This window comes from Plecotus auritus (assembly GCF_963455305.1).
Source record: "Plecotus auritus genome assembly, chromosome: 11".
Classification (NCBI taxonomy): Eukaryota; Metazoa; Chordata; class Mammalia; order Chiroptera; family Vespertilionidae; genus Plecotus; species Plecotus auritus.
In genome coordinates this window covers 1,540,887-1,566,059 of record NC_137777.1, presented here as the reverse complement: position 1 = coordinate 1,566,059, position 25,173 = coordinate 1,540,887, and the positions used below count along the sequence as shown (strand labels likewise).

Genomic DNA, 25,173 nt, shown 5'->3' with positions numbered 1-25,173 from the left:
GTGCGCCCAGGAGCCTTCCCAGTCCGACACGCACTGGGCCAGCGACGGGGACCCTCCGTGCTGTGGTGGCCCAGAGGCCAGCCACTCAGGGAGGCCTGGCGCCTGCTCCCCTCCGCATCCACCCCAGGTCTGTCACGTGACCACCACAGGCCTCAGTCACATGACAGGACTTTCATTCAACAGCCGCACCCACTGGCAGCTCAGATCTCACTCTGCTTTATTCAGCCTTCTCCCCACTACCCCCTAGCCACACCCCACCCGCTTTGTTCATCCCGATTCTCCCACAGTGCACTGCACCAGGCTAACTGGTGGTTGGCCTGGACAGCTAGGCTCGGAGGCCACTGAGGCGGAAGGACTCAGCCCTCCTCTCCCCGCGCCCCCCTCCAGGCCAAGGGACCAGCAGCAGCCCTGCAGCGAGGCGGGCGTGGCGTGGCGTGGCGTGGCGTGCGGGAGCTCTGCTCCTGTCTGGCTGACGGGCTGCACCCTCCCCGCCTGCGGCCAGAGGCCCACTTGGGTTTCTCAGCTGAAAACCTCAGCTCACAGGCACCCTCCCCACTAACTTGTGGGCGCTGCCGCTCCGGGCCTGCGGGCTCCGAGTGCTGTCCCTGAGCCAGTGAAGAATGAGCCTCCAGCGGCGCCAGGAAAGCGAGCAGAGGCAAGAGGCAGCGTTCCCGGCACCTGCCGTCCAGGTGAGCGTGGGAGGGCGAGCGGTTCCCAGCACCTTAGACGCACGCTCGCCGCCTTCTACAGAACGATCCTTCCCTCCCCCGCCGAGGGTGTGGGTCCACACACAGCCGGCGCCACTCGCCACTCGGACACCGTCCGAGAGACCGGCAAGCTCCCCGTGCCGTCAAATAACGATGGAGGCCGAGTGTGGTCAGGGGCACGGTAAGGCCGCGAGCACAAGGATGACCCCCGAGTTCCCTGAAGAGCAGCCGCTGCCGCTAAGCTGGACAGACCGCCGTGAGCGTGGACGCTGGGTTCCTGGGAGCCTGGGACACTAAAGCCGAGCCACCTGGGCAGAGCGGGGCCCAGGCACGTGGCTCACATTCATGCAGGCGAACCCACGTGACATAGGATCTGAATGAGCTGAAAGGAAAGGCCTTAAACAGGCCCCATCTCCTCCTATGGAAACGGGGGGTGACCAGTCACTGCACCCCACCCAGGAGTCCGTGATGAGGCCCTGGGCGCACCTTGCACCCGTGGGCGGGCTCTGCCGGGGGTGGGGGAGGCGGGCACTCAGGCTCCTGCCGTCCTTGGACCACACGTTAACCCTGTGAACACAGCACTAACAGTTCCAGCGAGTTTCCGCTGGGAAGATGCAGTTCCGGGCGTGGACGGTGTGGTGGCTGCACGGCACTGCGGGTGCCCTTTCAATGGCCAGAGCTGCACCCTGTAAAAGCATCGTTTCTGACAGGCACATCTTATCACAGCGTCTAGTAAGTAATGCAGCGTGTGGGACACAGCTGGGAAATGACCTGGAAGGCCAAGCTAGCGAGAAAGTGGGGTTTCCCCCTGTAGGAACCCAGTGCCCCCACAACCGTTCAGCAAACCCACAATCCTTTAAGCACGACTTTGAAACCCATAGGACGCTGGCCAAGGACAGGGATGAGCCTGTGTGCAGTGTGGGGACAGCAGGAAGGCCGGGACGCCGCCTCCCAGGCGTGCTGGGCCACCAGTGGCCGCCCGCAGCCCGGAGCGCTGACCACACACCCAGCTCAGGGGATGGATGAGTCAGGAGGGAGGGAGACAGACAAACAGGCAGAAAGGAGTGCAAGTCAGGAGTGGAAGTCAGCAGGGCAGAATGTGTCAGCTGACCCGGGAGAGAGTACTGGGCCGGACTAAGGTCTAAGGTCCCACAGAACCGACTCCACAGGCGCCGCGTGCTTGGCCAGACTTGCCGGGGCCCGCGGCGGGGCAGGGGCCACTCCGCCCCATTTGACGAGGGCCCAGGAACACCTCACACCTCCAGGGCAGTTCACTTGGACCCTCTACCCCCTGGGGCTAATGCATGTGGGAGCCGGCCTGGCTCTGTCCCCACTCCGGCCGTCAGGCGGCCTGTCCACACCTCCTGTCTGCAGGAGGCTGCCGGGAGGGACAGGTGGGCTGACCCAGAAAGTGGCTCCGTTCATTGAAAAGCAGCCTCCTCAGGACAGGGCGCGCTGCGTGCTGTTAAGGTGTACGTTCCCCATCAGCTGGTTTCCTTGACACCGGAAATCTGAGTACACGTGGATACCACCACCCACCTACCCCGTCCTGCTACCCACATCCCCGTTCCTTCCGTGTGAGGCCAGGGTTCCCGCTGGACGAGGTGTCTCCAGTTTTAAAGGAACAGTTCACAGAAAGGCAGGGCTCTAGTGCAAAAGTCACATTCCTAAAGAGCCGGCCAATCCTAACCCCAGTAGCACCTGGAAGTGTTACCAGGCCGGTTCCCACCAGCTCTCCCCTCCCCCAGCGCAGCCAAAGGCTCGCCAGAAACAAACAAATGCCACGAAGATCCAGCCCTCTTCAGGAACTGCGAACACGTCGATCTGTTCGCAAAAACCAACTATTGGATTAAAGGTTGCAAGTTCAAATACAAGCCGGCCATTGTGCACAGTGCCTCCGTTTATCGCAACAACAGCTCCCTTTCAGAGACAGGAGTCCCTGCAAACACGCCTCCAGCATTTTTAAGATACTCTGCAGCAGGATAAATATTAGCTCGGGGCTCGCCTACGAGAGAAGCGAAAGCTGCAGAGGAGTCGCTCCGAAAGAAAGGAGAAGAACACCAGGCCGGCGAGGGCAGGGCCCGGCGCAGAGCAGTGCTGGGCCCCCAGGAGCCACCGCAGGACCCAGCACTGGGACGCGGAGTCGGTGAAAAAAAAAGAGCTCACAAGGACACTGCCGGGAGGAAGAGGAGCAGGAGCAGTACAGCTTCAGCTCCGTTTAGCTTAATTCCTCGAAAGACAGTTAAACAGCCTGGGCGACCAGACCAACGGACACACAGCCCTGCCACCGGCAGCCCCCCTTCACCCCCCCAGCGGGCGGCGTGCAGCGGGGCCTAGGCGGCACTTCGCCCCGGACTCCAGCTACCGCTCACCCGCATCACCTGGGGAGCTTTTCACGTTCAACACCGCGGCTTGAGCCTCCACGGCCCTGGAGGCCAACTCAGAGCAAAGCCAGCGTGGCCCGAGCGGCGTGACGGCTTCCCCAGCCAGTGACCAGCTCAGTGAGACCCAGAGCGGCCTCCAGGGTCACTGAGGGGGGACAGCCAGGTCAGCCAGGGTCCCACAGACCAGCCCAAGGACCTCACTCCTATGTCCCTGTCTTACCAGCCCAGCACAGATCCCTTGTGAAACAGGCAGGCGCCCCTGAAACAGGTAGGCGCCCCTGAAACAGGCAGGCATCCCCTGAAACAGGCAGGCGCCCCTGAAACAGGCAGGCACCCCCTGAAACAGGCAGGCCCCCCTGAAACAGGCAGGCCCCCCTGAAACAGGCAGGCCCCCCTGAAACAGGCAGGCCCCCCTGAAACAGGCAGGCCCCCCTGAAACAGGCGGGCGCCCCCTGAAACAGGTAGGCCCCCCTGAAACAGGCAGGCCCCCCTGAAACAGGCAGGCCCCCCTGAAACAGGCAGGCACCCCTGAAACAGGCAGGCACCCCTGAAACAGGCAGGCACCCCTGAAACAGGTAGGCCCCCCTGAAACAGGCAAGCATCCCCTGAAACAGGCAGGCATCCCCTGAAACAGGCAGGCACCCCTGAAACAGGTAGGCCCCCCTGAAACAGGTAGGCATCCCCTGAAACAGGTAGGCCCCCCTGAAACAGGCAGGCCCCCCCTGAAACAGGCAGGCCCCCCCTGAAACAGGCAGGCGCCCCTGAAACAGGCAGGCACCCCTGAAACAGGCAGGCCCCCCTGAAACAGGTAGGCCCCCCTGAAACAGGCAGGCCCCCCTGAAACAGACAGGCGCCCCTGAAACAAAGGAGTGCCCGGACTCTCCTGTCCCCGGCCGCGCACCTGAAACAAGCTCAGCAGCCGGCCTGAGGGCAGGAAATGGAGCAGAGGACAGTGGCCAAGTCTGAATCGCAAACGCAAGTCTCTTACGACAGCCGTGACCCCGCGCTCACCCTGTCCCATCGGTAAGGGGACAGCACCCAACGACTGCCCTGAGGACTGGGTGACGCAGGTGCCTAGGAGAGCAGGTCCTCCCCGGGGGCTGCTGCCCCGAGTCCTCAAACTGGAGCAGAAAGGTGGCCCCGGCCACACAGAATCCATCCCCCCTCCAGCGGCCCTGCCTCCGCCTGGAGTCCCGCCCACCAGCAGGCCTTGCTCACTGGGTTCTGTCACTCCTCCCCTTGCTCCGTCCCCGCGAGGTCAGCCTGCACGGGGTGAGGGGCACTCAGCACCGCGCTCAGCGCGCCCCTCCGGCTCGGGCTCCCTTGCCTCCCAAACAGCAAGCGTGTCCTAGTCATCGTCCAAGGTGACAAACCGCAGCCAGCTTCCGAGACGGACGGTGCAGCACGCCTGCTGTGTCGCCCTGGAGCCGGGACAAGTGGCCACAGGCTGGGGCCGAGCTAGTTTACTTTCCTCCTATGCCTCCCAGGTTGTGTCTCCCTGGGCGCGATGGGATCAGGTGGCAGGGCCGGGTGGCGGCGGACCCCGAGCCCTCTGCCGGCGGCTCCGCCCAGGCCCAGGCCCAGTCCATTAGGCCAGAAGGTGTTTCTGGCCAAGGCCGCAGCACAGAGGCTCCACAAACCGGCCGACCGCCTCGGACGCCTGCCATCTTGCTGCTGCTGCACCCACACTTGCCATAAGCCTCGCGACTGTCCCCACAACCCACCCAGACGACGCCCGCCCTGAGCCCAGGTTCAGCTCCAGCCAGAGCTGCGCAGGGGGCGGGGCGCAAGGCAGAATGGAGGCCGAATCGAACCCTCCCGGCACGGCAGCCGGAATGTCTCCACTTCGCCTGTTCCTCTAGGCATCAACATCACACCCATCTCAGCCTTGACTGTGGGGCGGTTCCGGGCCCCCAGGCCACAGGCAGCAAAGGGCCTGCAGTCAGTCAGCTTCCACGACCCAAGCACAAAGCTTCCGGGGCTTTCCCGCAGCCACCGCCCCGCACCCCGCAGCGGAGGCACAGGACCGGCGGCCAGGCAGACAGCCCAGGCCTGTGCGGTGCGCGAGCGCAGGCCGGACGCGCGGTGCGGTGGGTGCAGGATCCACGGCAGGGTGCGGTGGGTGGGGGGCAGTGACAGCCCCACGTGCCATGGTTCACACGCGCCGCAGTGGCCAGGGTGCAGGCCGGCTGGCGGGTTCTCGGCAGCGCAGACCCCGCTGTACTCTCAGCAGGTGCTCCCCGGACACGTCCCCCACCAGCTGACAAAGGCCGTGGACGTCTCTGCTCCACGTCGGGACCTGCTGAGCAACGTTTCCTTCTCGGGGTTCAACGGCTGCCCTGCCCTTCAGTGACGCCGGTGACCTGCAGGGTGAGGTGCCGGGGGGCCCAGTGCCCGAGCCGCAGCGGGCAGGTGTGCTGCACGGAGCCCGGGCCTGGCTACGGGGCCCTGTGAGAGGGGGGCCGGCTCGGGCACCCCCCACCTCGGGATGGAAAGTTGGCCGGAGCTGGGAGGACGTCTGGCGTCTATAAAAACGTCCCTCCCGGGGGAGCGTCCGGAGACAGACTCCCAGATCCCTCATTCTTTCCCTTATTTGCCGCTCTGCAAACTAAGCCGTTCCTCCCATTCTGAAACAGAATCCGGGTCAAAACCTTGCACAGTGAACGGAGACCCCAAGGAAAAGGTCACCAGATCCAAAGTATTTCTCATCTGGCCGGAGGCCCGAGGAACTCGAAGCTGTTTATTTGCTTAGAGCGGAGCTCTGGGAGGGCAGAAACCCGACCCGACACCCATCCGTCTGAGCCAGGAGAAGGGGGGATGCGGGCTGCTCCCTCGGCGGGTGCTCCGGGCGTGCCCTCCCCGCCGCGGAGCCGTGTGGGCCTCTGTGCACAGTGCAGGCCCCAGCGAGGCCCCTCGGGGAGAGCAGGTGCCAGCGCAGAACCAGAGGGCCCCCCCCCACGACCTCACACCTCCCCACGTACCACGTGGGTCTGGGCCTGATGTCTTGGGTACAGTTGACGTTCTCCCCCCCCCCGCACCGGCCTCCCACAGCTCACGTCACCTCCCAGGCTTCCACTTAACGCCCAGCCGGGTGCACGGCTGCCCTGCACACAGGCGGCTCCCCACGTTTTCCCAGCTGCACACGTCGCTCAACCTTCACACCCATCGCTGTGTGCCGTGCGGGGGCACAGGCCTCTTCTGGAGAAGGGCCCGCTGGGAGACAGGACCCCCCAGCGCCTAACAGATTCGCCCTTAGACTCCTGGGAGCCGGCCCCCGGTCACACCCGGGGCCACCGAAGATGTTTCCTGAGGTGCAGACGTACCCAGGAGGGAAAACGTGGAGCAGCCAGACAGCTGCAGGGCAGGTGAGGAGAGCCCGCGGCTGAGGTCGGGAGGCCGGTGCAGACACGAACACGCAGAGCAGCAGCCACGCATGATCCGGGCGCTCCTCCTGGGGCCGCGGCTCCTCGGGCCAGCACATCGGCAAACGTGCGGTCCGCGTCTTCCCCAGAGACCCCGAAGCCGCCCGAGAATGGGCTTGAGTGGCGACTCAGAGGGGGCGTCTTCCCTCAGGGCTTACAGAACTCCCCATGTCAGTCAAGTGGGGTGTCCCAGCGACATGCTTCTCAGGATTCAAACACCTACCAGCCTGAAAGAGGGTGGCTGTCCCATGCAGAAAGGGCAGGGGGCCCTGAGGAAGATGCTACCCCCCGGGAAGCCCCAATCACCCCCATCCCCCCATCCCCGCTGCCCTAAAAGGCACGAGCGCGCCGGCCGCCAGCCCTCAGGGAGCAGCTGCGCCAGGAGGGGCTGAGTGCCTGCCTCCCTCCTAGGGATGGGGTGTGGAGCGGAGAGAGGTGGTTTGGGCCCAGGCAGCCAGCCAGTCTTCATTGGGGCCCCTCCCTCTGCGCCTCCAGGAAGCTTATAGCCTGAGGTGCACCCCCATCTCGGTCTCTCACCAGGAGGTCGGCACGCACCCCTGCAAACAGACCGCACCTGTACCTTCCAGCACGTTCTCTCCTCAGACCACCTGTCCCTCCCAGAACAGGGCGCCCGGCAGAGTGAGTGACAGCTCAAACAGTTTCCCCTGGAGGCCCCGAGACACTGCGCCGCTCTCCTGCGGGGAGTGCCAGGAGACCCCGGTCTGTCCGGGCGTCAGCAGCCCTCCCCACACCCAGTGGCCTGAGACGGCGAGGAAGGCAGAAGGAGCTGCTCTTCCAACGGGCTGGCACCAGCAGCGAAACCAGCAGGTGGAAGTGACACTGCCACGCCGCCTGCACGGCGAGAGGTGTCAGCGTGGGGAGCAGGTATTACTGAGGGGGGGCAGGGGGAGCCGGACAGAGTGAGGACAATCCGGGAGCCGGACAGAGCAGGGACAATCCAGGAGCCGGACAGAGCTAAGGACAATGCCGGGGAGCCGGACAGAGCAGGGACAATCCGGGAGCCGGACAGAGCTAAGGACAATCCGGGAGCCGGACAGAGCTGAGGACAATCCGGGAGCCGGACAGAGCTAAGGACAATCCCGGGGAGCCGGACAGAGCTAAGGACAATCCCGGGGAGCCGGACAGAGCTGAGGACAATCCGGGAGCCGGACAGAGCTGAGGACAATCCGGGGAGCCGGACAGAGCTGAGGACAATCCGGGAGCCGGACAGAGCTGAGGACAATCCGGGAGCCGGACAGAGCAGGGACAATCCCGGGGAGCCGGACAGAGCTGAGGACAATCCGGGAGCCGGACAGAGCAGGGACAATCCGGGAGCCGGACAGAGCTGAGGACAATCCGGGAGCCGGACAGAGCTGAGGATAATCCCGGGGAGCCGGACAGAGCTGAGGACAATCCGGGAGCCGGACAGAGCTGAGGACAATCCGGGAGCCGGACAGAGCTGAGGACAATCCGGGAGCCGGACAGAGCTGAGGACAATCCGGGAGCCGGACAGAGCTGAGGACAATCCGGGAGCCGGACAGGGCTGAGGACAATCCGGGAGCCGGACAGAGCTGAGGACAATCCGGGAGCCGGACAGAGCTGAGGACAATCCGGGAGCCGGACAGAGCTGAGGACAATCCGGGAGCCGGACAGAGCTGAGGACAATCCGGGAGCCGGACAGGGCTGAGGACAATCCGGGAGCCGGACTAGCTTGCTGCACCAGGAAGTTGCCCACACACGCCAGGGGGCCACGGCTTTGCCCACAAGGATCAGCACCCCGGACGGGGAGCAGGGGCAGTGCCTGAGCAGGGAGGCCCGCGTGGGCCCGGGGAGGTGCAGGCTGGCTGGGAGGCTGGGGCAGCGCAAGCCCACAGGCGGTTGGGAAGGTGGTTATTCTGAAAAAGCTCACGGCCCTGGTCGCCTGGGGCAGCTGGTCGGAGCGCCGCCCTGCGCACCAGAAGGCCATGTGCTCCGGTCCCGGTCAAGGCACAAACCTAGGTTTTGGGTCCGATCCCCAGTAGGGGTGCGCACAGGAGGCAACCAATCGATGTTTCTCTCACATCACTGTCTTCCTCTCTCCCTTCCTCTCTAAAATCAATGAAAAAACAGCACCACACGTGTCCTTGGGTGAGGATTTTAAAAATCACACTCACACACACAGAAAAGCTCCCGCCTTTCCCACGCCCGAGATAATGGAACCCCAGGGAACACAGCGCTCTCGCCCAGAACACCGCAACCATGCGGTCTGCAGCCGTGTGGGCCGGCGGCAGGCGCCCGGGCCCCGAGGACTAAGCTTTACCACGAGACGGCAGCTCTGGACACGGCCTTGGTTTTGGCCTTAAAGATAAGGTTGGACTTCTTCCTCGGCAGGACGGACGGAGATGGGACACAGGAGGGCAGCCTTCTATGTCCACCCAAGCACGCCGGCCACACCCCAACCTCCCGTGCGCGGGCCCGATCCCGTGGAGAACACGGCTCCCACCGGCAGCACGCGCGGGGCTCTCCCCGGATGCAGTCAGAAAGGCGCGGGCAGCCGAGCAGGGACCCCAGGGCACAACCAGGCGGCTGGGCGAGCGAGCGCCTGGGCCTCCACGAGCCTTAACCCACCCTGAGGTCCACACACCAAGGGCCGCTCAGCACAGGAGAAAGGCCTGCAGGGCGGCGGCAAACCTGTGAGGGACACCCCGTAAACGCACACACCTCGCTCCTTCCTCAGGACCCGTGTTAACAGGGAGGAGACATGACCGCAGCGCACGGACCAGCCTTTCCCGGCGGGTACAACGTGCAGCATCTTTCAGTGACTCAGCGGCCGCGGCCTGGCAGGTGAGGTCACCTGGGCGTAACGGCGCTTCCAGAAGCAACGGCCTCAGGCAGGGCCAGGGCAGTGGCTGTGCCCCTTCCGGACCACCTCCCCGCAGGGCGGCCTCCCTCCTGCAGCCCAGTCCCTTCCAAGAACAGCCCCGGGACCAGGATGCCGCCTCTGGCCTAGATGGCTGAACCGGTTCAAGACGGTCACGTACAAACATGAAAAGTATGCGCTTGGTTACGGAGATCCTTCCTTTGAGCAGCTGATGAGTCTGTCAGGAAAACAACGCAGCCCCGGCCGAGCGGCTCAGCTGGCGGTGTCCGTGCACTGAAAGGCTGCTGGTGAGGTCCCCGGCCAGGGCACATGCCGGGATGCGAGCTCGATCCCAGTAGGGGTCGTGTAGGTCCATGTCTGCGCTCACATCGAGGTTTCCCTCCCCCTCCCCTTGCTCTCCGCAGAAAAAAGAAAAAATAGGCCATAAAAGGTGCCTCACGCCACCTGTCACCATGCCGTCACCACGCCGCCCTCCTCGAGAGCAGCAGGCTGCGCCAGGCCACGCCCGCCTCCAGCACGGGCCGTCCCTCCCCGCGGAGCTGCACCCCCACCCGCGGGAGACTGTCCCTTCGGCTCTGCGCCTGGGGCTGGGCAGGAGGGGTGCCGGGAGCCCCTGCCGCTGCAGACCCGCGGGGATGAGCTGGAGCCTCCGTGTGGCGCGGCGCAGGGTGTGAGCACCGCGGACAGAGGGAGAAACTGAGGCACGACGGACGGCAGCCCGGCGTGGGCACCTCCTCCACGGCGTCAGCACCGGGGCCCCAGGCTGGGAAGGTGGCGGGGTCCCAGGAAGGCTGCCATCAGGCAGAGCCCAGGGGTTTTCGGTTTTGTTTTCTTAGCCCCGCCCCCTTTCTTGCTTAGGGATTCGGACAGAAAACCTGCTTCAGGAGGCTCCTGTGACCGGCCCATTTCCACTCCCGCAATCTCAGACTCCCGCTCCCCCACCCCCTTCCTCCTCTGTCCAAAAGGACACCTACACCCCACGAATCTCCACGCTCAGGCGAGTTCCTCCCGTCCAACTCTGTCCCGCTCACGGCCTGTGGTCGCCCGCACATCCAGCAGAACTGGAGGGTGGCGGGGGGGAGGGGGAAACGTGGTGAAAGGCGGTGCCTGCTCCTTAAGGAAGACCCAGGTCAAGCATCTTAGTTCAAAACAGGCCTCTCGCCGCCTCCCGTCCACTGCAGGGGCGGCCCTGAGAGCAGAGCTCAGGGGCCCCGGGCGTCAGCGGACGCCCCATCAGGCTGGGCACAGGCTGCGAGGGCCGGAGCCGCTCCCCCGACAGCTGGAAGGGTGCAGGGGTGACTACAAACGAGTGGGACGCGGGCTGTCCCGGCTAGGAGCGCAGCTGGGCCGTCTCAAGCCTCTGCGGACGCCCGCGGCCGGGCTGGAGGGTCACTGGGCCTGACTGGAGAGGAACTAAGTGGCCACGTGCCAGAGGCCGTGGGGCCCTGTGCGCGTGACCTCTGCAGGGGGGCCTCCAGGGAACTAGCGGTCAAGGCTGGGCAAGCGGGTGGCCCGGCCTCAGGCAGAGTGGGCCCCTCACGGAACCCCCCGCTGCACGGATCAGGGGCCGGCCGAGCGCCGTTTCTGCCCGCAGGCTCGGGCCCAGGAATTCCGCCCGCTCCCAGGCCTTATCTCGGGGCCACATTGCTCAACGCTGCTGGACAGCCTCCGCGCTGTGGCTCTCGCGGCTAATTTTAACTACCCCACATTCTCCCACAAAGCGAACGGGCACCCGCGTGGCACCGCTGCCGCAGGCTGCCTTCCGAGGCACGTGCCCCTCCCTTCCCCCACCCGTCCCGAGGGCAGTCGCTGCTAACCACAGTCACAACGAGGAACCACAACCACCACCCCTCCGGGGTCCTCTCCAGCCACTCCTCTGGGGCCAGCCTGCCCACGCCAGCGCCAGCCCGTCCACCTGTTTCTGGAGCACTGAGCACACCCCATCCCCATCCCCCACTCAGAATGGCAGCCAAGTTCCCGTCTTGCAGGTCCCAGAGGCAGACCAGGCGGCCAGGCCTGCAGGTCCGCGCGTGGCAGCACAGGACAGGGCTCCTCGGCTGGGACAACCGCCGGGGATGGGTGTCAGAAGACCCGTGAGCGCTCACTCCCTAAAGTGTAAGAAGATGGGGTCTTGTGTTTTTGTGGGGAAGTGGCCAACAGCCTTCACCAGATTTTCAAAGGAATCCATGACCCCAACCCGGTTAGAAACCACCAGCTGGAGTGGGGGAGGGGCGTGAACAGGGTCCCTCGATGGGTACAGGAATTCTTGCCCCGAGATGGTCATTACACAACCTTTTCATAACTTTTCAGTCCGTCCTCCCTCCTGTAGTTTCCTTTAGAACGGAATTGAGCAATTTAGTTTCATACAGAAAAAAAAAGGTAAAAAACGAAGAAAGAAAGAAAGAAAGAAAGAAAGAGAAAGAAAGAAAAAGAAAGAAAGAAGGAAGGAAGGAAAGAAGGAAGGAAGGAAGGAAGGTGGATTCTAAGCTAAGAAAGCGAGGAGGCCGCCCAGGGCAGCGCAGAGCGGACGGTGCTCTGGGCCTCACGAGACGGGCACACCGGAAACGAGAGACCAAGCGCTCGTCTGGACCTGGCCCGAGGCACGCAGAGGTGAGGGGCTGGTACCCCGTCGGAGAAGCCGGGCGGCGGACGAGGCTCCCCTCGGCTGGCCACGCGCTGGCCGGGGCGGGAGCTTGTGCTGAAGCTCCGCGTACAGGGGTAGCTCCTCCATGGGAAGTGACCCAGCAGAGGAGGAGCTGAGGAAGACCGAGTGAGGAAGAAACCAGGTCGGCGACACACAGGCTCCCGTTTCCTAGAGGCAGGAGCCCCTCCAGGTGCCCCGAGGCAGCTGCCCAGGCGGGACGCGGGCGGGCGGGCGGGGCCTCTGGCCGGGCGCAGGGACAGCGCGGCCTGCAGGCTGCCCTGGGCGTGGGGCTCCGGCCCAGAGCTAGGAGGCTGCCCCCCCATCCGGCCCTCCCGGTGCTCCTGCCCGCATCTCGGCCGGGGCTGGACTGCCCGCAGGTGACCTCCAGGCTGCCCGCACCAGCGGGAGCCCCGGGAAGGAGAAGTGGCCGTGCACATGCGACGTGAACACGCCAGGCTCCGTGACAGCAGTGCCAAGCACCCGCCGCGCCAGGGGCCAACGCAGCGCCTTCCTCTGCCACCTCCTCAAGGCCCGGTTACCACGAACCATGGCCACCAGCTCTCGCCAAACAGGAAACCACGCCAGGCGGCCGGAAGGCCGAGAGGCCGGTCCCCCATACACGCACAGCCTGGCCGCGCAGGCGGCCGAGTGGAGGAGAGGCACCGCGAAGGCCTGACGGCCGCCCTTCCCACAGCCTCTGCTCCGTGCGCCCACCTGCTGTCCACAGGCCCGAGCCGCGGGCTGCAAGGCTGTGCGGCCAGGGCCTCGGTGCTGCCCCCCACCTTCTGGGCGGCCCTGGCCACCCCCCCAGGCTACATGTGGAGGCCATCTACTTCCTGGCAACAGAAGGCCACCACAGCTACAGTGACAGCGACCCCCACGCCAGACGCACGGGGCGCTGGAGCGCTCAGCGATGGGAACTGACAGCCCCACACAGCTGGGAAGGGCCGACTCAAGAAGCGCTGGTCGCCGGGCCGGTGGCTCACTGATTGGAGCGTCGTCCTCGACACCAGAGGCCGGGGTTCAGTTCCTGGTGGGGCACACACAGGAGGCGAGTGATCCATGTTTCTCTCACTCGCTCCCTAAAATCAATGAACACCTTGCGTGAAAAAATTTTTTTAAATATATATTTTATTGACTTTTTACAGAGAGGAAGGGAGAGGGATAGAGAGTTAGAAACATCGATGAGAGAGAAACATCAATCAGCTGCCTCCTGCACACCTCCCACTGGGGATGTGCCCGCAACCAAGGTATGTGCCCTTGACCGGAATCGAACCTGGGACCCTTCAGTCCGCAGGCCAACGCTCTATCCACTGAGCCACACCGGTCAGGGCATTGGGTGAAAAGTTAAAAAAGAAGTTCCAAGTCCTGGGTCGTTGGTTATCAAGTGCAGCCTGGAGGCAGAGCCTCCACCAGGGTGCTCAGGCAGGTCCCTCAGACACGGGCCTGTGTGCCCCGAGGGACAAGCCACACGTGAACGTCAGAACGCAACAATTCCCTGGAAAGACGGCGGCCTGCTGACATCACCCCCACGGGGAAGGGGGACACGCAGGGCACTCCACGGGCACACGCGGGACCACGCCCACGGCAGCCAGCACAGCGTGGCACCTGTGGCTCAGGCTGGAAGCGAATACTGCATGCATAAAACTGTCTTGCAATTTTTTTAAAAAAATGTAAATTTAGACAAGATCTTCCCAGGGTGAAAAATCAGCCAAAAAAAAAGGGAGAAAGAATGGGTTGAAAAGTTGAGAAATCCTGGTTTGGGGCTTAAGACCAGCTGTGGCAAAAAGAACCAGGCCAGCCCCACTCAGCCCGGAGGACCCGGAGCCGCAGGCCAGGCTCCCGGGTCTCAGCCCTCCCCCGCACCCTCCACCAGGCCCACCAGGAGGGCATGCCAGGGCTGAGACACACTCCGCCCTTGAAAGCCAACAGCGAGTGGCCAATGTCAGCCCGTTTGCGGATCCCTCCCGGGGTCACACCCAGCGGCCTCGGCTCGCAGGTGGGAAGGCGAGTGGGGTCCGCGGAGCAGGCCCGGGTCTGCCAGGCTCGCACTGTCTTTCCCGGGGGCTTCAGGCACCGCCATGTTTCGAGGTCTTATGTTGGCAGAGAGCTGGCCCCCAGGAGGGATGAGTCCAGGAGAGAAGCCCTGGCTGATCCAGGGGCACAGATCAGGGTGCAGGAGAGACGCAGATGCACCAGGGACAGCGAGGCCTGGCCACTCCCTCGGTCCCCACGGTGGCCCCGGAAACACTCGGGGAGGAGAGCCGACAGGCGGGCACACCACCCCGCAAAGCACCGTGCCGCCGGGTTCTCAGGGTGACTCGGTCCATTAGAATGAATCAGCAGCGGCCCCCAGGTTCAGCACACACTACCAGGAACGTGCTCAGCTCACCGCGATGGCAGTAAGGCGGTCAGAAACGGTCTACAGCCCACTTGGTGGCCCTGCCCCTCCGCCCGGGCGACTGAATCACCTGGGCCCATGACTTCACAGAGCGGTAAGCACGTCCCTACAGCCGAGCGGCCACTGCGTGGCTAGGAGAAGGCAGCGCTGTGGGGAGAGGCCCCGGGTCCCGGCAGGACTGTGGGCAGAACAATCCCCAGGTGGACCGGGCTCTGAGGGATCCAGAGGAAATCCCGGGAAGAGGGTTGAGAACTATTTCCCCAAACCGTATCACGAGCAGCAGAAACCACGGCCGCGCTGGCCCGGCTTCCAGGCTCTCCCACAGGCCCGCAGACCTATCTGAGCCCCACAACCACAACGGACACAGCGCAGGCTCTTATCTGCCCAGAGCCCGCAGCCTCACCGCCGCTGCGCCAACCGCCGGACGGCCCAAGGACAGGCCGATAACAGCTGGTGACAACGCCACCGAGGGCTGGCACCGGGGCCGCGTCCACTCGCCTGGCTCCCTGACACCGTCCTGCCTCCATCTCTTCACAGCGTTTTCAATTCCCAGTGTCACTGCCATCGGCTCATTTGTGGGTCCTCGGAGACAGGGTCCCAGATCCACTCGGCAGCGGACTAATGCTAAACCTCACTGTTTTACGGGAAGTTGCCACCGCGGCTCACTCAGTGTTGACGGAAGACACGACATCCCAAACTGTGCGCACACACATTCTCAGGGCGGGTAGGACCCAGCTTTTCCTGGGGGTGGCGGCAGCCCGCAGCCCCACACCCGCTCGGTGTTAGCGAAGACCCAACACTCCAAGGTGGCTCCAAGGTTCACCCCAGCTCAGCCACGTACTGTGTGGCTTTGGGCAGGTGACTTCACCTCTCTGTGCCCCCTTTCCTCCCTGCCAAGCGGGGCTGCTGGTAATAGAGCTCAGCCCTCGCCGGGTCCTGCAGAGAGAGGCCGGGCGCTCCGCACGGGGCCGGCCTCGGTGTGTATTTCTCCAGGCTCGCTGCGTGCCAGGAACAAGTCCTCATTACGCTGCCTGGTTACAACACAGAAGTTGGAGCTCGGATCAGCGGGCGGCTTCTGGGCCAAGGACACGAAGCCAGGGACGGCCCCGCCAGGGCGCACAGCTCCCTGCACAGGCCGGGCCTGGACCGCTGCAGCTAACGCACAAGAGGCGCAGGCCTCTGGCCTCTGTACCCCCTTAGGGGCGACAGCACCGAGCCGCCCGAATAATTCCAGGGGCGCCTCCCTTCCCTGTCCCACTGGGCGCCTGAGCTGGCGAATCAGAGAGCGGAGAGCCTCAGCTCCACAACCCACCGAGCACCCACTCACCACATCAGAGCTGCCTTCGCGTGGGGCACGGGGTGCCGAACGGGGCGCAGGAGGATGGGGTGCAGGAGGATGGGGTGCAGCCCTGGCCCAGCCGGCCTGGGAGGTCTGGCTCCATCCAGCAGAGGGTAGCAGTGGGCAGGCCTGAGCGGCTGACTCCCACTGTGTGGTGCAGCGGATTGACACAGCCCGCCTGCCTTCCCAGGGTCCTGTTCAGGCAGCACCCTGGGTGGGAGGCGAGGGGGAGAGTCTAGGACAAGCGGCCGTGCTGGGCAGTCACCCGAGGGCCCGTTTCCCCTTCAGCAGCCCTGGCCTTCCCTGAGCCTTTGAGTTAAGAACTTGACTCAGGGTCAAGGTCCAAGATGCCAAGAGGGTGTGAGCAGGGACCAAAGGAGGCGGCACCTTTAAGGCTCCTCCACCCACTTGCCCAGAGGGGCGAGCTGCCTGCCCGTGTCTCCTGCGCTGCCAGGAGAACCACAAAGCCCTGACGGCCATCGGGGGCAGCTCCTAGCACCCCCGACCCCTGGGAGGAAAGGTCTCCTCCCTCTGAGGACATGTCTTGTGCCCAAACACAAGTCCAAATTCGCAGCGACAGCTTCTTCCCGGCAGCTGAGAACAGGAGGCGGGCCACACTTCCAGCCGGCCCCCGCGAGGAAAGCCACAGAGCGGGCCGGCAGCCTGCTTCCCGCCGCACTCAGTGGGACCCAGGGAGGTTTCGGGAGAGGCCCCACCTTGGCGAGCCCCTGGGACCGCTCACCACCCAGTGGCTCTCCCCGGGGACAAGCAGACCCCTCTCCAGAACTGTGCTCCGCGCGGGGACCCGCAGACAGGCTCCGGGACTCCTGCAGGGAGAACCTGTCCCAACCCAAACCCGGCCCCCCCCCCCCCCCCCACCTTTCCTGCCTCCAGAACACCTTTCTGGCCAATTAAACTGGAGCTGCAGACACTCCCCTTAGACCCAACCACAGGAAACACCTGCGTTTATGAAGGGTCCCCTCACCTGCCCTCAGCGCACACCTGGGAAAACAGGCCATTAACCATTAGACAAAGGGAGCCGCACGAGGTCCCAATTAACCACGTGGCGCCTGCCCCCACCCCCAGGCTCGGTGAAACAGCGCGTGGAAGCACTTCACGCAGGGGCTGCCTCGAGCCTCAGGTGTGGGAACTCAGACGAGTGTCCCTGCAGACCTCCACGCACAGTCCAGCCCCGAGGGCCCCACCCAGGGCCACTTCACACTCCCTTCCTCCCCAGCCAGCAGAAGGCACTCCTCTCCTGGAATGTTCCAGCAACAGGGCGGAGCTGGCACCAAGGGCAGGTCGGTAATCCCTTTAATTGAGGCACCTGCAATGGCCCCCCACCCAGGTCTGTTTGTTTTGTGCGTGGTAACTAGAGACAGGTGTGTCTGGGGGTCAGCGAGGCCAGAAACCCCGCAGTGTTTCGTCAGCAGCCCCTGCCTCCTCCGAGGTGCGGGCCGCTCCCTGCTAGACCCGAGCGCGGTCCTGAGGGGCCAGTTTTCTCACTGCCGGAGAGGAGAGGCTGGTGGTCGGGGCTGTCACAAACCACCCCTGCCGGCCACATGGGGCTGCGGGGGCAGGCGCAGACCGCGGCCACCGAGTGAGTGCTGCCACGAAGCGAGGCGGCCTCCGCGGGTGGGGTCCCGCCTTCACCCTGAGAACACAGGGCTGTGAGGCGCAGTGACTCGAGGTCAGCCTTATTTCTCCAGACCCACGTCACCCTTCTCCCGCCATCGAGTCTGTACTGATGATACCAATTACGCAGAAGGTTCTCTGGACCCGGGGGCGGGCGGGGTCACACCTTCCCACCCCAGCAGGGTTCTGAGCTGCAGTCACAGAAGTAGGGTGGTCAGTTCTGCTCAAGTAGGAAAGCACGTGCCGTCAGAACAAACTCCCTGAGGAAGGCGGAGCAAACATACAAGTTCAGGAAGGAAAGGGAAACACATCGTGTTCCAGCAGGTTTTTAAAGGGTGCTGGGGGCCCCCACCCCGAGCCCTTCACGGCGGAGACGTGTGAGATGCATTTAGGTGTCTGTATTTACAGTATTCTAGAAACCACCTTTTACAGCTGCTTGAAATCAGCAAGGAAGAGTTCAGATGTCAACCTAACAGTGCCCCCGGCTTTCCAGTTACTCCACAGCGACTCGGGCTGTGGAGGGGCTGCCAGAAGCGCTGCTCCCCACTGGCTGGGTGCCCCGCAGGCCGCCTCCTGCCTGGAGCGGCCGAGCCCCGCCCTTCACAGTAACTCAGGGGAGACGATTCCTTTCCCATTCCAAACCCAAAACCGTCCTCTCCGGGATAAATATATTTTCCTAAGACGATGACTCACTGCTGGCGGAGAGGAGCCCTGTACCGTTGGCCGGCCTTGCGCGGCCCAGGGCCGCTCAGCGCGTGCAGCACCATCTGTGTGCGCGCAGCGGCCCGCATCTGGCCCAGACCGGCACGCCGCGCCCCCTCCCTGGCACCTGTTGTAAGAGCTGCGTGTTTTACACGCCGGAGCGTCCTTTCTTTAAAATGGGCAGAACCTGGTCGCTGACCAAGCCAGCTGGCTCCAGAGCTCCCAGGCAAACCCCGGGGCCCGCAGCAGCGCCCGCCGGGCCCAGGTGGAAGGTCCCTCGTGCTCGCAGCCAGCAGCCTCTCGGGCACCGGCTCAGGAATGCAGCTCCCCTCGCTGCCAGCAAAACCCTCCAACAGGTTTGGGAGGATGCAAACACCGAGGACTTAGGGCTGAACCAGGCTCCCTCACCTGGGCTGCGGGCCAGGTAGGGGTGGGCGGGCAAGGTGGCCAGGCTCGGGGGACCAGCTGCGGGAGGAGCGGCTGGGACCCGGGGGCCAGATGCCCAGCACCATGTGTACCCCTGGGGGTGGGGGGCGGACAGACTGTGTGACCCCTGTCCCCCCTCCGGTTCCAAACCAGCCACACAGCACGCAGCCTTTCTGTGTGCCTTCGGGCGCTCGGTCATCTCCCACGGCCTCTCAGAAAGCGAGTGCAGGCAGGGCCGGCTTACTGCGCTCCCAGGACGCAGCCCTCCCCCTGCAGGAAGGCCGGCAGGCCTTAAAGCGATGGTCCACAAGGGAACCCAGGACACCCGGGCCCGCCTGGGATGGCTGAACCGAGGTGAGCACACTCAACGGGAGCCACGCCTACCGCCCCAGCCCGGGCACCAGGCCCCAGCCCCGGGCATCGGCTCAGGTCGGCAGGTCCGCGATGCGCTGGCGCTGGCGGGTCGGGGGGAATGCAACCTCAAAAGGAAAGCAGGAAGCGGATTCTGCTGTCCCCTCCAGGTCTGTGGAGTGTTAATCTTCTTAAAATGCCTCCTCTAAGAGTCACTTACAAGAAAGCAAGCAGGTTCATTCGCACCGCCTGGCCCCCACACCCCGCCAGCACCCCCCAGTTCCCACCTGAAGGGAGCAGGCCCTCTGATTTCAGGCAGGGACCAGGGACCAGGGACCAGGGACCAGGGAGGCCTCCTGTCGCATTTAAAAGGCCCACCACCTCCCAGGTCCCTGAAGGTGCCTGCTTTCACAAAGGCTTAGCATTTGATACCTTAAAAAAAAGAAAAAGGCCAAGCACTTTGAAAGTTCCACATCTAAAAAGACCCTTGTTCATGGATTTGGGAGGGTAATTAAGCTAATCTAAACAAGGGGACCTTGTCTGGGCGCGGCGGGGGAGGGGCGGCTGGCCTGGCCTGGAGCCCCCTGCACAGCAGGAGCCTAGCTCCAGGGTCCTCTCCCACCCCTTCCCCTTCGTGTGGCTGCTCCTCTCCTGGGGGATGGGGTACGGCGGGGGCGGGGGGATGGCTCTTCCTTCTCTCTGGTCAGATCTCTGCTTGGCAAAGCTGGATGCTTGGTTTCCTGGCTTCGCGTCCAGGCAGCCCACCTAACGGGGTTCTGCTGAGCGCTCGCGCCTTCGGCAGCGCGGCACTGTTGTGATCACAGAAACCCGGGAACCGGACCAGGCCAGCGTGGGGCAGCATCCTCCCTGTCTGCAGTAGGAACACGGCTTCCAGCACATTCCAGCCCCACAAATTACAGGCTGGGCTCTGCCAGGGGTGTTTCCGAAGAGGGCACTAGTAATTTGGGGTTGTCTGCCACCTACAGCGCTCACCAGTCGCCCTCACTCCGTGCCAGCCCGTGAGGCTGAGTCACAAACCACCCCTGCCGGCTACATGGGGCTGGGCTTCGGGCCTTGGGGACAAGAGGAGTGACGGGCACAACAGGCGCCCCAATTAGAAAATAACAGCGTGGCCCGGACCCCAGCTCAGCCCACTGCTCTGCCCCCAACCCCGTCCCTGAGGCCAACCCTACAGCCAGCAACCGAGATGCTGGCCGCTTTCCTCCACGGGAGCCAGGGAGCCACGGCTGCCGCAGCCCCCCTCGCGGGCAGACCTGGGGGGCCTGGGACCCCGTTCCCAGACTCCTCCACCCCTTCCCACCTCCCCTCCGCGCCAGGAAGCAAAGCTGGAGGGCAGAGAGAGCCCAGGATGTTAAGAGCCGAAACCCACCTAGGAGCTCAGCCGGTCCAATCTCCGCTCAGCTTTCCCGATGCGACAGGGGGCAAGGCGGCAGCTCTGCCTCAGGGGCCAGGAAAGCCCACAGGCCCCAGGGAGCCAGGAGCAGGCCGGGCAGCCTCCCCAGGGGGCACCCTTCACACCTACAACCACGAAATCACTAACAGGCATTTCAAATCCATCGCAAACGAGCCACTTCTCTCCTTTCCAGCTGCTGCCCCTGAAAACAATCAGCCTGGATGGGGCCGAAATTCCTGATTGTGAAGGCAACCTACTTCCCCGCCCGCCCGTTCCTGCTCTGGCCTGGTCACTCCAGCTGGGGCCTGCGCTCTGTCCTGTCCCAGCCCTGCCCCTTCCCACCTTCCAGCAGATTCTGCAACATCTCTCCCAGGCATTCAGTAAACTCTGACTCTTCCATACCTCGTTCCGGTTTCACAGAAAATCACCCCCACCTTGGAAAGGAGGTGAGGGGCTACGTCTCTGACGCCCAACCGTGTGTCACACTTTTTAACCAGCAAACCCTGCCCCCAGCTTTTTCTTGCTTCTTTTCATTCAAGCACAAAACAGGAGAAAGACTGGCCTGCACCCTACCTGCCTGCCTGCACTGCAGGGAAGGAAGGTGAGGGCATGCGCCCATAACCCTGGGAAGAGCCAGCCGGGTTTTCCCGCAGAAACGGACTTAGGTTCTGACAAACACTTGACCCCACAATTGCTTCAATCACTCAAACTCTCCCCTGCTCCCCAGGCCCTAGGCTAGGAGACACCCCGATAACCAGAACTACAGGCCCCTTTAGCTCGAGTCAGCTGAGGCATCAAAGGAAAAAAACACTACCTAGGACCCCCAACCTTCTAGAAACATTGCAAATAGGTAACCAGGAGGCTGTGCTCTTTCACCCCCTCCCCCCATGGCATGTGCTCCCGGGAGAAGCTGTGGGCTGGAGGTGCTCCCTCGGAACCCAATGCAGAGCCACCCGCCCTGGAGAGGAATGGGTTAAGCTCTAGGAGGTCGGGCGGGCTCGGGGAAAGGGGAACCGGTGCTGGGATGCAGACAAGCAAACGGGCAGAAGGGACTGGTGCAGGGCGCACCGGCTCCTCTCCTGCAGGGACGAGCTCGGCCACAGGACAGAGGTGCTGCCTGCCACAGTGCAGGTGAGACAAACCCGCAGCGCAGGGGGCAGCGGCTCGGGGCGTGCGTGCGACACCGGCTGGGGGCGCGGAGGGCCCGCGTGCAGGGGCGGGGTGGGGAGGGCTCCCGGCAGAGGGGGCAGAGGCGCAACTCTCAGAAGTTGGAGGTGTCAGGTCGACAAGGCGGGGCAAGGTCGTGGCCCCGGGGGCGAGCAGCCGGGCTTCTCTGGGAGTAGAGAAACCCGAGAAACCGGGGAGGGGATGCTGAGGGAAGGGGTGCGACGCGGGGCAGGGTCCCGGGAAGGTGTACACCTCGGAGCGGGGCCTGGAATGCCCCGGGAGGCTGCTGGGACGGGGACGAGGAGGGGCAGGTGCAGCCCGGAGAGAGGAGGGAGGGGTCAAGGGTGCGGGCGGGTGTCCCGGCGGGAGCGGGAGGCGACGTCCGGGCTGGGCGTGGGGTGTCCTCCCCGAGGAAGAGATGCCGGGAGCGGGGGAGTTCGAGGCCGCAGCCGCGCGGGGGTGGGGGTGGGGAAGCGGCAGGTGCCGGGTGCCCAGGTGCAGGGCGCCCAGGTGCGGGGCCTGGTCCGGCGGCGGCCGCTCACCTGTCTCCTACGGCCGGGGCCGCGGGGCGGCGGGGCGGCCGGGCCGGGCGGCGCTGCGGGCGGCGGGGGCGCGGAGCCCCGGGCGCTCGGGAGCGGCGGCTGAGGCGGGACCGCGGCGGCTGCTCCTCGGCGGGCCGGCCGGGCAGGCAGGCTGCGGGCGACGCGGGCGCGGAGGGAGCGCTGCGAGAATGCGGCCGGCGCGCCGGGACAACGCCGCTTTATCGGGTCGGAAACAGCCGCCGCGCGCCGCTTCCGCTGACGCAGCGCGGCCTGCGCTCATGACTATGCAGCAGCCGCCGCGGGAGGCAGGGGCGGGGCCTGAGCTGCGCGTGCCCATTGGCCGCCTGTCTCCCCGCCCACCTCGGAGCCCCGCCCCTGCCCCCGAGGCCCCGCCCCTGCCGCATCCCACCTCCCTCCTCCCTGGAGCTGAGTCCCGCGCGCCCCCAACCCGGGCTCCTCAAGGCCTGAGCCCCGCCCTCCCTAGGAGCCCTGGCCTAGAATCCCGCCCATCCCGCTCGGTGGCTGCGGGAGGAAGGGAGGGAGGGAGGAAGAACCCCCGCAGCCTCTGCCCCTCCCCTGCTCACCTCCAAGCCTGCCTGTCCCCAAATGTCCTCCTCCCAGAGGGACCCAGGGAGCCTCGACACCGACACCGTCACCAGCCTGGCCCCTCTACAGACACCTTCCTTCCATCACTATCACCATCACCACCACCACCACCACCACACCAACACACACACACACACACTCACACACATGCACGCACTCACACACGACGCACTCGCGCACACACACACTCGCGCATGTACTCGCACACACACATACACACATGCCCACACTCGTGCACACACACACACATGCACACGCACGCACGCACTTGCACACACCTCTCCCCAGGTGCAGCGGCAAACACTCCTGGCCTCCCCATCCGGGTCAAATCCTTCTCACCCCCTGTCTCGCTGAGGGCCACCTTCCCTCCCCACTCTCCTCCCACCCGGGAGCTCCCTGAAGAGCTGGCAGGACCCCAGATGGAGCCTCCCACTTGCAGCCTGACCCATGCCAGGGACACCCATCCAGTGTCACCCTGCGAGCAGATTGTCTATAATTGCCAGGATGGGGCTGCTGGGAACCCCTGGGGGCAAGGTCAGAGGAGGCAGCTAGACAGACAGAGAAACAGGTGATAGAATGGGCTGAGGTCAGACAGCCCTGCACCCTGACGGGACAAATGACCTCACCTCTCGGGGCCTGTGTGTTCTCATGGGGCACCCGGAGACCTCAGGGTTGCTGACCTGATTGAGCCCAAAGGGTGTGGCACCACCTCCAAGCAGTTAGAATGGAAAAACCTGACAATAGCAAGTGTTGACACCGAAGTGGAGCAACCGGAACTCTGAGACGTCGCAGGTGGGGATGCAAAGGGATGCAGCCGCCTGGGAACACTGTGCAAACCCTTTGACCCAGCAATTCTGTCCCAGGTGCATATCTTATCTGATCCTATTTGTGTTCATAGCAGCACATTTGTAATAAACAAAAATGGGAAACGACCCAAAATGCCTATCAATGATAGAACAGATACATACATAAATTGGGTTACAGTCACGCAATAGAATGACAACAATGGCGATGAATAATCTGCACCCACACACGAGAATACGGCTGACTCTTACAAATGATTGTGAGGAAGGAAAGAAAGCCAGACCCCAAAGCATGTCGGATGGCATGGACAGAAAGCGGTAGAACTCTCTATATGGTGGTGCAAGTCAGGAGCGTGGTGAACGGCGGAGGGAGGGGTCCAGGGCCAGGACAGGACGGGGACAGGAAGGAAGTGTCTAGGGGGCTGGTAAAAGATTCAGTTTCTTGATCTGGGTGCTGGCTACAGGGGGGTGTGTGTGTGATGTTTCAGTGAAGGATTAATAAGAACATCAGTGGTGTACACATATAAAGGCCACAGGGGCACCTGGCACTCCCCGGTGCTCCTTGCTGTCTACCCAGCTCCCCTACGGGGTTTTGCTCCCACGGCCAGAGGCGAATCCAGCTGTGTGGTGTGCCAGCTGCATGACCTTGGGCACCTGACTTAAAACAAGGAGCTTCTACTAACACCAGCTCACGCGTTGTCCGGAGGATTGAATCATGTTTTTAGAAGAAACTTGATACAGTACAGACTTAATAATTTTGTTTACTTATTTGCAGAACAGTACGTGCTTGTATTTATAGCTTCTTCTTCATTTTTATTCAGTCAGCAACCAACTACTGAGTGCCTACTATGTGCCATGCCAGATGCTTTGACTAGAGCTGGCAATAAGGTCCGCGCTCTCACGGTAGAATGGGAAATGCATACAGATAAGGGGAGGACCACTAGCCATCCCGGCCACGGAGCCCAGCATAGGATCGGACTCACAGGAGGTGCTCCATCAGCGCTTCTGGAAGGATAACTGAATGTATACGTAACAGTGTGTGCATATGCTTTCACATGAATGAAATCTAGAAGGCGGGTTCTAAGCCAGAGATGTGGAAACATCAGATTAATTTACTTACGTGACCTGAAGTTTGACACAGAGATTGGACAGAGAGCAAAGTTGGGAAAAACATGGCCCCGGTGTGCATGTGCCTGAATGCTGTGTGTTTGTATGTGCAGGGACGCTGCGTGTTTGTATGTGCACACGTATCTGCGTGCACGTGTGCATGAAGACCCGGGGCAGGGCCACTCTACCACACTTCTCTCCACCTGCCACCACCAAGAAGGGTGTCGTGGACTGCATGTTGGGGTCCCTCCAAAATCCATGTTGAAGCCCTAACCTCCAAGGGATGGTTGGAAGGTGGGGCCTTTGGAAGGTAGTCAGGTCAGGAAGGTGGGGCCCCCTCGATGGGATTAGTGCCTTTATAAGAAGAGATGGGAGTGAACTTCCTTCCCTGCGCACACGCCCCACGGAAGGCCACGTGAGAACATAACCAGGAGGAGGCCCCCGGAACCTGACCGTGTTGGCACCCTGGTCTCGGGTCTGCCAGCCTGCAGAACTGGGAGAAAATTGGCTGTTTGAGCTGCCCAGTCCGGTATTCTGTCATAGCAGCCCCAGCCGACTGCCACAAAGGGTGCGAGGTGTCTGTGGCCTGTAGCCCCACTGTCCAGCCGCCAGGACAGCCTGGGAATGGGGCCCGCAGGGACCCCTTCCCGCCCCCCCCCACAG

General features: G+C 63.6%; 1 protein-coding gene across 2 annotated transcripts in view; it reads right to left on the bottom strand.

The window, feature by feature from the left end:
• Positions 1-22,168, bottom strand: part of SLC45A4 (solute carrier family 45 member 4) — a 46,215-nt gene extending 24,047 nt beyond the window's left edge. Inside the window, exon 1 of one of the 2 annotated variants that reach the window (XM_080646831.1) lies at positions 21,995-22,168. The gene's annotated coding sequence lies outside the window, so the exon portion shown is untranslated. Of the gene's footprint in view, positions 1-20,261; positions 20,334-21,994 lie in introns of those variants that run through there. The other variant, XM_080646830.1, reaches the window with a different exon arrangement.
• Positions 22,169-25,173: the final 3,005 nt, after the last annotated feature.